The following is a 14373-nucleotide window of genomic DNA, read 5'->3' on the forward strand; positions in this document are numbered from 1 at the left end:
GTGTTTTCAATCACCCTGTATGCATGGAAAGCTGAACAATGAGTAAAGAAGACTGAAGAAGAATAATTGCCTTTGAATGGTGGTACTGGTGAACAACATTGAATATATCGCGGACTGCCAGAAGAATGAATCAATCTCTCTTCGAAGAAGTATAGCCTGAATGTTCCTTAGAAGCAAGGATGGCAAGACTTCCTCTCACCCACATTGGACATGTTATCAGGAGGGACCAGTCCCTGGAGAAGGACATCATGCTTGGTAAAGAGGTGAAGTAGAGGGTTAGTGAAAAAGAGGAAGCCCCTCAACGAGATGGATTGACACAAGGGCTGCAACAATGGGCTCATGCTGTCCTGCCTAGAGTTGCTGTGAATAGTAACATAATAACAAAAAGATAAGGGAGCGGACCCCAGTTCCTAGGTGGGGCTACAAGCAGAAGCCCAGAAAGCTACACCTGAACAACAGGCCTTTGTGTTCCCACGCGGACACCTACGATGGCACAAAGGAGGAGCGCGCGGCCCCCTTCCCACTTTCCCTGCTCCCCACCATGGGCCCTACCCCAAAGAAACCCACGACAGACTCCCCACGGCAGTACTCCGCCCCACACCGCCACCCCACGCTGCCCTTTCTGAGGCCCAGGGCGCATCCAGAGCCGCCTCTTCGCTGCAGGTGGGAGCAGAGAGTCCCCAGGAAGCAGGAGGCAGGTGCGCTTCTCCCGCTGAGGGTCGGGTGTGGCTCAGGGCTGGAAAGGCTACTGCTGGGGGAAGTGCAGGTGGGCCAGCCGACCCACATGCCTACATCAGAGTGTGGAAGTGAAGGGTCCCCAAGGCAGGAGTGGAAGGTGCTGCAGTTAAGAGCCAAAGGGGTATGGAAGGAGAGAGGTAGGGGGAAAGGAAAGAAAGAGAAGACAAACAGACTGAAATACAATGTCGGCGGTTCCAGTCTGGCAATGGAAAAACTTTGCAGGTCATGCAGATATCCAGCAGGAAGATGGACGGGCTTAAAGAAAAACAGGTAGAGAAGGAACTTAGAAAAGACCTACAAGAGTAGCAATCCCAACATTGCTCTGTGGTGAAACGCAGAATGTTAGGGAAAGCGAGAACACAGTACCCGCTACCACAAATCATACAGCCAAGTTTCCCACAAGTGAGGAAATCGCAAGAGTCAGCACATCCGCAGTGCAACGGATGAGCACCGCCTGGGAAAGCTTCCTTCGTGATCATGGTGTCTCCTCTGACAAATAAGTCAGAGGAGACACCATGGAGCTCCTGCCGAACAATGCACCCTCCTATCTCTTCACTGCACTCTCATAGTCTCCATTCTCCCATGTCCGCCGGCAGCCACTCTTGCAATCCACTCCTGGAGAAACCATTCAAGCCACACACCCCAACAGGAACCCAAAGCATAGCCAACCACACGGCCCTGAAGCAAAGAATCCCGACCAGCCACCACTGCGCCATCTCTTCTCCATACTTCTCACGCTGCCTCTGCAGGCTCAGGCCGCTCAGCCTCCCTGGCTCGCTCTCCTCCTGGGTTACAATGGACACAAGACAGATATGAACCCATCTTGGGAGTGCTGAACGCAAAAGAGAAAATGCATGCAGTGCCTGGAAGAGGCTATGGGGGATAATGATCACAGCAGTGGTAGAGTTGTGAGGCCTTGCTCTGATACCATGGTTTTGATACTCCCTTTTTTTTTTTTACATATACTTTCTGCTTCCGGCACTGGTAATAGTTTTCTGTTCACACATGCTTCACATACTGCCTTTCTTGGGTCACTGAATATCACCTTCCACGAATGACCTCATCTAAATACAGGACAGGTCTCTATGACCTCACCTCCCTCCCATCATAGCATTTATCACATCCAGTCACCTCTTCCAAAAGCCTAGCCAACAATTTACCTGCAAACATAGTCCAGAATGCTAAGCTGACCCACGTACCTGGAGAGTACATACAAACTCCATGACTTGGCTTGTCCTCTCACTCAGCTATTCAGAGCTCAGCAGTATGTGAACCCCTGGAGCAGCAGCAGCAACTTGGGTGTAGTCCAACAGCAATTTGAATCTCTGCAAGGCTGTGTAAACCTGGGTAAGAGGCTTAGTGGGTGTCTAAAGCCACTTCTACCCATGTCAATATGAACATGAAGCAAGACCAGTGTGACCGGAGAAAAGCCTCGCCATTACTCTTGCCCAAGTTCTCCCCACCCCTTGCCCCACTGACAAGGAGCATTTGGACTTCGTGTAGAGCCTCTTCTACTTCTGGTCCTTGGAGCACCCAGACCTCCTGGGATAAAAGAAGACTTGCTTCATGTGGAGATGGAAGAAGGATTCTGACCCTGAACTGACCCAGGGTCATTCACCCCAGAATCCTAGCAACTAGATCACCACGGAACTACTCTACCTCCTTGCCCATAACTCAAGAAATGAGTTGCCTCATTCACAACTAACCTAGAGACACCTTTGCACAGAAAAAACATGTGGTGAGATGTTTGAGGGAACCAGGGCAGTGGATGAGCTTGCCAGCTGGAGGCAGGATAGATGGTGCCCAGGATAAGAGGAGGCTGAACACCAAGACCCAGGTATCTCCAACCTAATAAAAGAACTCATACAGATGGATGAATGGAGATAGCCTGGATGGAAAACACTTCCAAGCAAGACCCGGGGTTCTGGGCTAGATGTTCCTGCTAAAACCTGCTGCACCCGCAGTTTTCCCATCTTACTTGATGACAACTCCATTCTTTTATATACTGAGGTGAGAAACTTAAGAGTTCTCTTTGACTCCAGAGTTTTCCTTCGACCCCAAATCCAATTAGTCAGGAATTCATGTTTTCTAGTCACTCAGGTATGAGCACTGAGTTTCTCAAACTCAGCACTATCGATATTTTCCATCTGATAATTCTTTCTTGTGGGGGAAAGGGGGCTCTCCTGTGTATTGCAGGATGTTTAGCAACATCCTTGGCCACTGCTAACTAAATGACAGTAGAAACCCCCCCCCCACTCCAGTCATGAAGACCAAAATTCTCCCACATCAGAAAGTATTACCTGCACTGAAACCACCAGTATGGTAGCTGTGATATAATATCTGGGAAATACACAAGCTTTGCTGAAGAAGAGAGTTGATGAGAACAGTGTGGACAAACCACATGCCCGCAGGCATTCCTTTTCCAGAGTCTCCTCTTCCAAACCTCCAGAGCTAAGGGTTGCTATGGACTGCTCCCACTGCTATTTAACCACGAGCATCAAAAATGATTCCCTGAAGATTTGCCTGGTGGAACGTACAACAAGCAGGAGTGTGAGAACTTATTTTCTTGTACATGGTGCTCTCCGCTTATGACTCATCCATGTACTTAATTCTACCAAGACCAGCAGAGCATAGGGCCCACCACCACAGGAAGTCTGTAGCCCCTCTGCACAACTTCCCTCCTCCAGAAATCATTCCCTCTTCTCTGGGCTCCAGAGGCCTCACCCACCAAATGGGCAGGCAATCCAGGATGCTAAATGGAAGAAACAAATATTCCATGCAGTCTTCCCAGTCTCAGGTTCACAAAACCAAGGGGGGAATGGATACTTAGGAAGTGAAGAGGTGTGTCAGGGTCAGGGAATCACTTTCTCTTTTTTCTGTCCATGCCTCTCCTTAAAACCTCAGATACTATGTCACTAAACCCCATTGCACAGGAATGCTGTGGATCACCACAGACAACCACAGATCCGTGATCTTGATTTTACTACGTCCTAACAGAAAATACAAACACAGGAAAACCACAGGTCAGTGACTTTGGTTAACCCAAACAGATCTACTAATCACTGTCCCACAGAAACTACTCCTGAACATAAAAAATAGCATCAGTTTACAAGCCATCCCAAAATAGGTGCCCAGTACATGTATTCAGGAAGGTGTATGTAAACCTTAGGGATCCAAGGAATCATGAGCCTAGTGGGAGGTGATCAACTAGCATGAGATATTTCAATGACTTTGACAAGATGGAAAGAGACCCTGTGGAGCTAGAACGAAACTCTTTAGTGAAAAGCATAGAACATGTATATGGAGATGAAAAAAAAAAGTAACTCACACACTAGAGGAGGGTAGGATTAGGAGGTAGGGATGTGAATCTTGACTTTAAGTTTAATGAAAAGCCAGCATGCTTCCCTGCTGAGGGAAAAGAAGCCAAAGTAACATTGGGATGCAGCAAGAAAAATATTAGATAGTCAAGGCAAAAATCTTATAATGTGTTCACAAACTGCTGAGGATTTTGTTCTTATACTATTAAAATGGTGGGGGGTGGGGAGGGGACTGGAGAAGAGCTGAACAAGAACACCAAGATAGTCTTTAAGTTTTCCGTTAAGCTTCTCATGAAAAAGAAAAAGTGACTTCGTGACATTCTTTAAGAAAATGAAAGAATTTGGAGGAGATAGGGACTCCTTGATGTTTTCTATGTGCTTGCAAAAATAAACAATGGAAAACATATTTAAATTTTAGAAAGAGACAGGGCTTTTGTATCAGCAATAGGGTACACATATACCAAGATTGATGCTGAGGGTGGTCCCCTCCTTCAGATGAGACCAGGCAGCCTAGTGTATCAGGCAACTGGAAGGCAGGGGCACCTAAGATTCCATAGCAGCCCTCTCCTTCCAATTCTGTTATTGCAACTCCAAACAGTTACCGGGTGCTCTGGGTCCTCCTTCTGGCACTCCACTCGGAGCCTGACCTAGAGGCAGTGACTTAGGCTCTGAGCTCTGGACCTTGCTCCTTGTTTTGGTGATTCAGGACTGTCAAGTGTTATGGGATGCTGACAACGTTTATCTCAAAAGTAAGTTATAAATCACATCTACATCATTAAAAAAAAAAAATTTTTTTTTAGACCAGTTTAAATAACTTTTTTCACTTAAAAAAAAAAAAAGAAACTTTCTTGGGATATGATTTTATACTGCAAAATTTACCCATTTTAGCTGTACAATTCAATGATTTTTAGTAAATTCATCAAGATATGCACCCATTAGCATAATCTATTAACTTGTCTTTATTATTTGTCTGGTTTTCTTCTCCCCAGCTCTGGCTCCACTCCTTCCACCATAAGCTTCGGCATGGAATTAGCTCTCACCACTTGCTCTAGGCAAAGGACAGACAGGAATATCCTGGAAATCAACCAGGAGTTGCTCTCCCAGCTAGCACAAAGCAAACAGCAGGTCAGAGACCTCAAAGAGAAATTCCTTTTATCTGAAGCTACTGCCTACACCCTGGCCAACCAACTGCAGAAATACAGTAAGTCCTACATGGTCAAGGCCACCAAAGTGATGAAAGATTGCCTGTCTGCTCTCTGAGAAACAAAACACTCTCCAGAAACTAAAGGCTATTCACTCTCATTCATCAAAATAAAATTTATCCTGACCAGACTACTAGAGAGGTAGAAGTGGATATTTTATTCTTAATTTGCAACAGATGAAAAAATGGAGGCATAAAGGGGTAAAGCAACTTTCCAAAGTTCACAGTGAGAGTGTAGGGAGGAACAGAGGCTAAAATCCTAGTTCAGCCAGAAAACTGCCTTTTCTTGCTCAGGAACCCGTTTCAGAGTGTACAAACATGTAACATCACTGTTGTCCTAAATATTTCAGGATTCAATTCAAACTTTTACTGAAAAAGCATTTTGTCAGCTGCACTGGGAGAAAGAAGTACTAGTACACCATACCTGCCTCAAAGGAGCTTAACTCTGTGTATTCCCAAGCTAGCCTCGGGAAGCTAGAGATGGGAACATCAACAGGAAACAGAGGGGAGTCCAAGCTAGCCTCAGGAAGCTAGAGATGGGAACATCATCAGGAAACAGAGGGAAGTCCAAATGTTTGCAGCAAGATTCTTTTCCCCTATAAGTTCAAGGAAGCCAGTCCTCATACTCTGGTGATGGTATCTCCAGGAAACTCAGAGATATTATGACACTCTCTCTCTCTGAATATGAACCTTGCAGACTGCAAGCAAGGCCAGGTGGACCTCCAGCATCTGGGCTATGAGACACATGGCCAAAATGAGAACAAGACCAAGTGGAAGAGACCACCAGTCCCAGGAGGCTGGTGTAGAGACTGGCCCCTCCCTCCCCACAGTTAGCTTTCACATCTGAAAACCCACTGGGAAATCTGTTAATAATGAGAGAGAGAGATAGAGGTATACTGACTAAAGGGAACATGGGAACAAGAGGGTCAGGGATATTAGAGGAAGATTCTTGCTGACATTAAAATGTTGGCTTTTGAATATATACAATTATTTTTCAACAAATCATTGGAGGATAAAATTTGTTAATCAACTTACTGTCATAGACAAAAAGTAAAAATAAAGACTACTTATTAAAGAAGTGAAAAGATAAGCTTTGGGGGATGGGAGGTTAAGGTTTTTATTTTTTGTTTTCCTTCACATTATTCATGACAATCCCAATAAAAATGCAGGACAAAATTTTTGAAGCTAGAGAAGATATCACCTAAGATCTTAGGATAGAGGTAATGCAGTGCAGTGATTAAGAGCATGTACCTCAATGAAAACTTCCTGGGCTCAAATCCAAATTATCATCTCTATGCCTCAGTTTCTTCATTTATAACGGTAATAAGAGTAGTACCTACCTCTTCAGGTAGCAGGCATAATTATATGAGTTAATTCTTGAAAATCTGCTAGAACAAAGCCTGGCACATGGGAAACACTCCTTTCTACCAGTTCTAACTTAATACCTCTTAGCATTCGAAGGTAAGTCTTTCAGGTATTTTTTTACATAGCTTTATCCAGGTAAACTTTTAAATCTTTGAATATTATGGTATTATTGAAACAATCAGCAGAGGAGAACCATCAGTCCTATAGTCCTTAGGGCCTTCCCAAGCTTACAGGAAATAGCTACTTCATGCCCCAGGTGAGTGTTTTACCGAAGAGGCCACAAGGCTTGGTAAAGGGGCCCATGTATCAGAGTCAGAATTTAGGGGATATGAATTCTGATTCTGCCAAATACCGGTTGAATCATCTTGAACAATTACTTTACCTGTCTCTGAGCTTTAAAAAAAACCAATTGTCTTCAAGTCGATTCTAACTCATAGCAAGCCCAGGTGACAGAGTAGAACTGACCCATAGAGGTTCCTAGGATATAATCTTTATAGAAACAGATTGCCACATCTTTCTCCCGTGGAGCGGTTGGGAGATTTGGAATGGCCAGCTTTTTGTTTAGGAGTTGAACTCAACCATTGTGCCACCAGGGTTCCTTGAGCTTCTCTTTAATTGCCTCTAAAATGGGGGTGATTAAATGCCTTGCAGCTTGGAGACTGAGACATAAAGTTATGGAAACCCAGCAAGACCCTGGAACTGGGGTTATTTTTGTCCTTGGGATTAGCCTTGGGGTTATGAATATTATGAGTGATCGTCAGTGTCAGGTCCAGCTTTCCACTGGGGCAGGTGTGTCTGTCTGTTCTCAGAGTGTGAAGAATACAAGGACCTCATTGAATCCGTGCTCAGAGAGGAGCTCCAGTTTGAGGAGGAGAGACCAGTTGCAAGGATTGGGTAAGGAGGGATCTGTGCAGGGCAGGCTATGGCAAAGTTTGAATTTCTGCTTGAAGTGGGGCAACCCGTACTGGTAGGATGAAGAGCAAATTTGTGCAAAGAGGAGGACAGAAATGTACAGGAAGGCATAAAACTAGACAACCAGAAGGCTATAGGAATTGGATGCTAGTCCAGTGGCTGGAAGAATTTAGGTCTCTGGGGTTCTCACTTAAATAATATATAAATGAAATGCAGACAGATGCCTGAGTTGGAATACTAGCAATGTTAACTTCTAGCTTTGTAATGTTGGGCAAATTTACCTAACTTTCCTGTGTCTCAGTTACCTTGGCTACCTCATCTGTAAAATGAAGATACCAGCGCTACCTACCTCAGAGGGTTATGAATGTTAAATACATGATTACAGTGTAAAGGGGTTAGAACAATATCCAGCACATATGAACTTCTCAAAACAATATTTGCTATAATTATTATGCTTTCTCTTATTTTTTTGTCAGAATGGTGGTTGTCATTAATAGACTAACATTTTCTGCTACAAAAGGTAATTTTCAAGTTTTCCTGATAAAAAGGTTTCTCCTCCCCAACTTTGATTTTTTTCTAAGTATTATAGTATATAGGGCATTAACTGGTAGGACCATTGGGTGGACAGACAATTGAGAAAATATTGCCGGGAAAATGATTTATTAATTTGTTGAGGACCAGCATTTCCTATGCTCAGAAAGTTTCAGACATAAGGTAGACTGTGGCATTCAAAACTTTTTTTTTAATGCAGTGTTGAAATGAGATCTCAGAGGCTCAAATGTGTAAGACACACTAAAACACAGTTACTTGATAAAAGGGGCCTGTGATGGTTAAGATTTGGGTCAACTTGGCTGGGCTATGATTCTGAGTTTTTGGCACTTGTGTGATGTTGTGGTCACTTCCCTGTTGAGATTTGATATGTGATCACCCCCATTATGGGATCTGCTGTAGCCAGTCAGTTGAAGGGGACTTTCCTTGGGCATGTGGCCTGCACTGAGTGTAAGCAAACGTTCTGGCAGGGGTCAGGGGCTTTTGCTCATTCTAAATCCTGCAGCTGGCTCCTGTTTTCCTGAACTCTAGTTCTTGGGACTTGAGCTAGCAGCTTACCTGTGGTCTTGCCTGCCAGTCTTGGGACTCATTGATCTTCACAGCCTGTGAGCAAGAGCCCTGCTCTCCAACATGCTGATCTTGTGTTTCCCAGCCCCTGAGGCTATGTGAATCAGAAGAAGCCTCTATCCTGACTCATGGTCTTGGGATATTACAGCCTCTACAACCATGTGAGCCATTTCCTTGATATAAATCTCTCTCTCTCTCTGTATATTTATATGCTTTACTGATTTTGCTTCTTTAGAGAACCCAGTGTATGACAGCGCCATAAGTGTGGAGCCCTCGCTTCTCCCTAGTCTGTCTTTACTTCCTCTGGAACTCAGAGAATAGAATTTTAAAGATGATCTATAGATGACCTCTTCATAGTGCAAAAGTGGGAAGATTCAGGTATCAGAAAGGGTAGATGAGTATAAATGTCTAGTCCAGCTTTAGGAGCACCCAGTTCTAACTATGAACTGAATGCTTAGTTATGTGTTTATATTCCACTGGGTGCCGTGAGTTCCTTAACACATGGCACTGTCTTTAATCTCACAGAGCACCCATTCAAGATAGAGACCTGTGATGGTTAAAGTTATGCACCAACTAGCCTGGGCCATGATTCTCAGTGGCATGGCAGTTATCTAATGATGTAGTTTAGCAGTTATGTAATGAAGTAATTTGGCAGTTATGTAAGAACTTATATATACTCTATTTTGTGATATAATGTAATCACCTCCATGATGGAATATGATGTGATAAGCCAATCAGTTGTTAGGGGAGTTTCCTCGGGGATGTAGCCTGCACCCAGTATATATGGATATTCTGGTAAAGTTCACTGGCTTTTGCTCACTCTGAATTGTGCATCCAGGTTGTCATCATCTGACATCTGGTACTTGAGCCATCAGTCTGCTGTAATCCCTGTTGATCTCAGGATTCATCAACTCCCACAGCCTGTGAGCCAGAAGCCTGCCGTCTTACCTGCCCCTCTTGGATTTGTCAGCATCTGGGGTCTGTGAGCCAGCTGACTGCTGTTTGATCTGCCAATCTTGGGCTCGTCACCCCTTGCAGCTGCATGATTCAGGAGAAGCCTCCAGTCTGACACCTGACCCATAGACTTGGTACTTGCCAGCTTCTACAACTTCGTGAGCCATTTCCTTCAGATAAATCTATTTATCTCCTTCTCTTTATATATACATACATATACATACATACACACACACACTTTTCACTGGTTTTGCTTCTCTAGAGAATCCAGCCTAAGACTTTTGATACTAGAGTGATTCCGGAGAAACAAAATTGTAAGGATGAGTTTTCTAAATTGGTTCTCAAGTCTTATTAGTCTTAAAAATATTGATGATTTTCTTTCCAGTAGTAAAGAGGGCACTGTTAATCCATGGAGTGAGGTGGCAACAGAAATACGCAAAATATCACCACCAATAGATTATGTCTTGGTGAGAGGCAAGGCTCTAGGTGATCACATGTTTCATACTTTTCTACGATTTTGTCAGAATGAGAAGTATAAGGAGGCTGATTGGTTAGTTCTACTTTAGCAAGACAAAGTGGTGAAAGAAAGAGATGAGTACAGAGCTTCAGAATCACTGCTCAAGCACCACATAAATGACCTCAACTTTGTCACACAGGCTCTGAAAGAAAACCTTATTTCTTGTAGCAAGAGAGCTGATATTGCTGAAAAACTAAACCCACAGTCTTACTGTAAGAGTGGCTGAATTACAATGCCAATTGAATTTCCAACTTCAAATGGTGCCTGAAGTTAAAGTGGGGGCATTGGTTGGGAATAAATTGGATTCTGAAACTTGAGATGGGGACATGTGGGCAGATAATCAGGAAGTTGGGGACAATGAGCCCTTAAATTCCATTGAATCACTCAACAGAACCAGCCTTTTCACTCCCATCTGAAGAGACTATTTCATCTTTGTCTGCAAACCACCCTCCCCAGTAAAACCATTACCCCCTCCACTCCCATCTGATGAGATTAGCCCAGCTGTGTCTGAAGAGCATTTTTCTGAGATATCAACCGGGGCAGCATCTGGGTCATTACCTGTGGCATCATCTGAGGCAGATGCCTTACAAGACTTTGCTGAATATTCTCAGAACATATCCACAACACCCATTTTACTGCTTCTAGATTAGACTTAAGTCCCAGCAAGCCACAAAAGGTGAAGTACAAAGTGTGACCCAGGAGGACGTATGAAACTCAAGAAAAGAACGTCCCAAACTGAATTAAGACACCTAACTACAGTGGGGCTGGTTGGACCCTGTGGTGGTAGGGGCTAAATGCTGGCACCCGATTGACAAAGACAAGGTGGGCTTGGTTACTGTAATGAACAGTGGTGCCAAAGCATTAATTAGCCCTAGTCTGACTTGCATGGACTTATGGTATTGGCTGCTTAGTCATGGTGTCCCTACCAATGAAATAGATGGGAAATCTACTAAATATTTACTTCATCTGTATAAGCAGAGGATTTCTAGGCCAAGTGAGCTGCAGCCTGACTTGAATCACCAGAATAGAGAGTCACAGTCCCTCAATCAATTCCCAGACTTGAACCAGTTTATAGATCTACAATCCCTTGAATATAGCAGAGGCTTGGTTTCCTTGAAGAAGGACAGCACTACACTGCCAAAAATTTATACAGTTAATCTTTCTCCCAGCCTTCCCAAAGTGTTCTATGACCTTTTATGAGAGTGACTGTTCATTGTGAAAAAGGAAATAATGAGACTTGTGAGGGATTACTGGATACTGGCTCTAAAATTACACTAATTTAAAGAGACACAAAACTTCACTGTGGTCCACGAGTCAGAGTAGGGCCATCTGGATGCCAGATTATTATTTGAGACTTAGCTCAGGTTCATCACATAGTGTGTCCAGTGGTTCCCCAAACCCATCCTGTAGTGATTTCCCCGGTTCCAGAATGCATAATGGAATGGTTTTACTCAGCAACTGGTAGAGCCCCCACATTGGATCTCTGAAAACTGGAGTAAGTACCATTATGATAGGAAAAGCCAAGTGGAAGCCATTAGAACTGCCCCTACCTAAGAAAATAGTAAACAAAAAGCAATACCACATTTCTGGAGGGTGATTGGAGAGACCACTGCCACCATCAAGGATTTGAAGACTGCAGGGGTGATGATTCCCATGACATCCCAACTCATCTCGCCTACTTGGCCTATGCAAAAAACAGATGAATCTTGGACAATGACAGTGGATTATCATAAACTTCATCAGGTGGTGACTCCAATTGTAGCTGCTGTTCCAGATGTGGTTTCAGTACTTGAGCAAGTTAATACATCTCTTATTACCTGGTACGTAGCTATTGATCTGGCCAATGCCTTTTTCTTAATTACGGTTTTGATGGAACACCAGAAGAAATTTGCCTTCCGCTGGCAAGGCCAGAAATACACCTTCGCTTTCCTACCTTATAGGTATATCAACTCTCCAGCCCTATGTCATAAATTAGTTTGTAGGAAACTTGATTGCTTTTCCCTTTCACAAGACATCACACTGGTCCATTACACTGACGACATTATGCTGAATGGATGTATTAAGGAAGAAGTGTCAGTGATTCTGAATTTATTGGTAAAACTTTTGCATGCTGGAGGATGGGAAATTAATCCCACAAAATTTCAGGCTGCCTTCAAGCTACTCCACCTCTTGGGCCATATAATCTGGCTGCTAAAATGTAGCTTGAAGTGTCAGTAGCAGATAGAAATGCTGTTTGGAGTCTTTGGCAGGCCTGTATTGGTGAACCACAGTGCAGACCCTTAGGATTTTGGAGCAAACCCCTGCCATCCTCTGCAGACAATACTTTCATTTCGAGGAACAGCTTTTGGCTTGTTACTGGGCCTCAGTAGAGACTGCTTAACAATGAGCCACCAAGTCACCATGCAGCAGGAGTTGACCATCATGAGCTGGATGTTGTCTGACCCACAGAGCCATAAACTCAGACATAACATGACATCATTAAATGAAAATGGTGTATACAAATCGGCCTTGAGCAGGATCTGAAGGTACAAGTAAGCTGCATGAGGAAATGGTCCTAATGCCTATTGTCTCCACCTGTATCACATTACCTGCCTCTCCCAGGCTGCACCTATAGCCTCACGGACAGTTCCTTGTGATCAGTTGAGTGAGGAAGAGAAAATTTATCCGTGGTTTATAGATGGTGTCTTAGTCATCTGGTGCTGCTATAACAGAAATGCTACAAGTAGACAGATTTAACAAAGAAGTTAATTTCCTCACAAAAAAGTAGGCTAAAAGTCCAAATTCAGGGCATGAGCTCCAGGGAAAGGCTTTCTTTCTCTGTCGGCCTTTTCATCAATCTTCCCCCAGGCTAGGAACCTCACTGCACAGGAAGCCCATGTCCAAAGGACACAGTCTGCTCCTGGCACTGCTTTCCTTGTGGTACGAGGTCCCCTTGTCCCTCTGGTTGCTTCTCTCTTTTAATATCAAGAGATTGCCTCAAGACACAATCCAGTCTTGTAGATGGAGTCCTGCCTCCTTAACACAACTTCCACCCATTCTCCCTCATTAACATCACAAAGGCAGGATTTACAACATATAGGAAAATCACACAATACTGGGAATCATGGCCCAGCCAAATTGATGCATACATTTTTGGGGGGATATAATTCAATCCATGACAGATGGTTCTGCATCAAGTGCAAGCACCCCTCAAAAGTGGACAGCCTCAGCAAAGCAGCCATTTCTGGGACTTCCCTGAAGGACTCTGGTGAAGGGAAATCTTCCCGACAGGCAGAACTTTCAACAGTGTACCTCCTTATTCACTTCGCCTTGAAGGAAAAATGCCTAGGTGTGCCATTGTATACTGATTCATGGGCTGTGGCCGATGGTTGGCTGGATGGTCAGGGACTCGGGAGGGACGTGACTGGAAAATTGGAGACAAGGAGGTATGGAGAAGAGGTATGTGGATAGATCTCTCTGAATGGACCAAAGGAATGAAGAGTCTTATGTGTCTTATGTGAATGGTCACCAAGGATGACCTCTGCAGAGGAGGATTTTAATAATCAAGAGAATAATAAAAAAAAAAAAAATCAAGAGAATAGGATGACTTATTCTGTGGAAACCAGTCATCTTCTTTTCCCAGCCACTCCCATCATTGTCCAATGGGTTCATGAAAAAAGTGGTCATGGTGGCATTGATGGAGGTTCTGTATTGCTCAGTAACATGGCCTTCTACTCATCAAGGCTGACTTGGCTACAGCCAATGCTGAATGCCAAATATACCAGCAATAGAGATCAACTTTGAGGCTCCGATATGGCACCATTCCTCGAGGTGATCAGCCAGCAACCTGGTGGCAGGTTAATTACATTGGACTACTTCCATCATAGAAAGCACAGAGTTTTGTTCTTATTGGGGTAGATGCTTACTCTGGATAGAGATTATGCTTCCCTGCACACGTAACTAAGATCAGTGGACTCATAACATGCCTTATCCACTGTCATGAAATCCCATAGAGCAACACCTTGGATCAAGGGACTTACTTCACAGCAAATGAAGTATAGCAATGGGCCCATGCTCATGGAATTCACTGGTCTTACCATGTTCCTTATTATCCTGAAGCAGCCGGCTTGATGGAACAATGGAATGGCCTTCTAAACACACAATTATGGTGCCACCTAACTGGCACCACATTGTAGGATTGAGGCAATGTTCTCCAGGAGGCTATATATGTTCTAAACCAGCATCCAATACATGGTGCTGTTTCTCCCATAGGC

The 14373-nt window shown here is 44.0% G+C and overlaps 1 non-coding gene across 1 annotated transcript; it reads right to left on the bottom strand.

Annotated features, from left to right (window-relative positions):
• Positions 1 to 1080: 1080 nt before the first annotated feature.
• Positions 1081 to 1242, bottom strand: LOC111751013 (U1 spliceosomal RNA). Its single transcript, XR_002786084.2, has one exon. It is a non-coding gene; the product is annotated as a U1 spliceosomal RNA (small nuclear RNA).
• Between the last annotated feature and the right edge of the window lie 13131 nt (positions 1243 to 14373).

This window comes from Loxodonta africana, chromosome 3 (genome assembly GCF_030014295.1).
Source record: "Loxodonta africana isolate mLoxAfr1 chromosome 3, mLoxAfr1.hap2, whole genome shotgun sequence".
NCBI classification, from domain to species: Eukaryota; Metazoa; Chordata; class Mammalia; order Proboscidea; family Elephantidae; genus Loxodonta; species Loxodonta africana.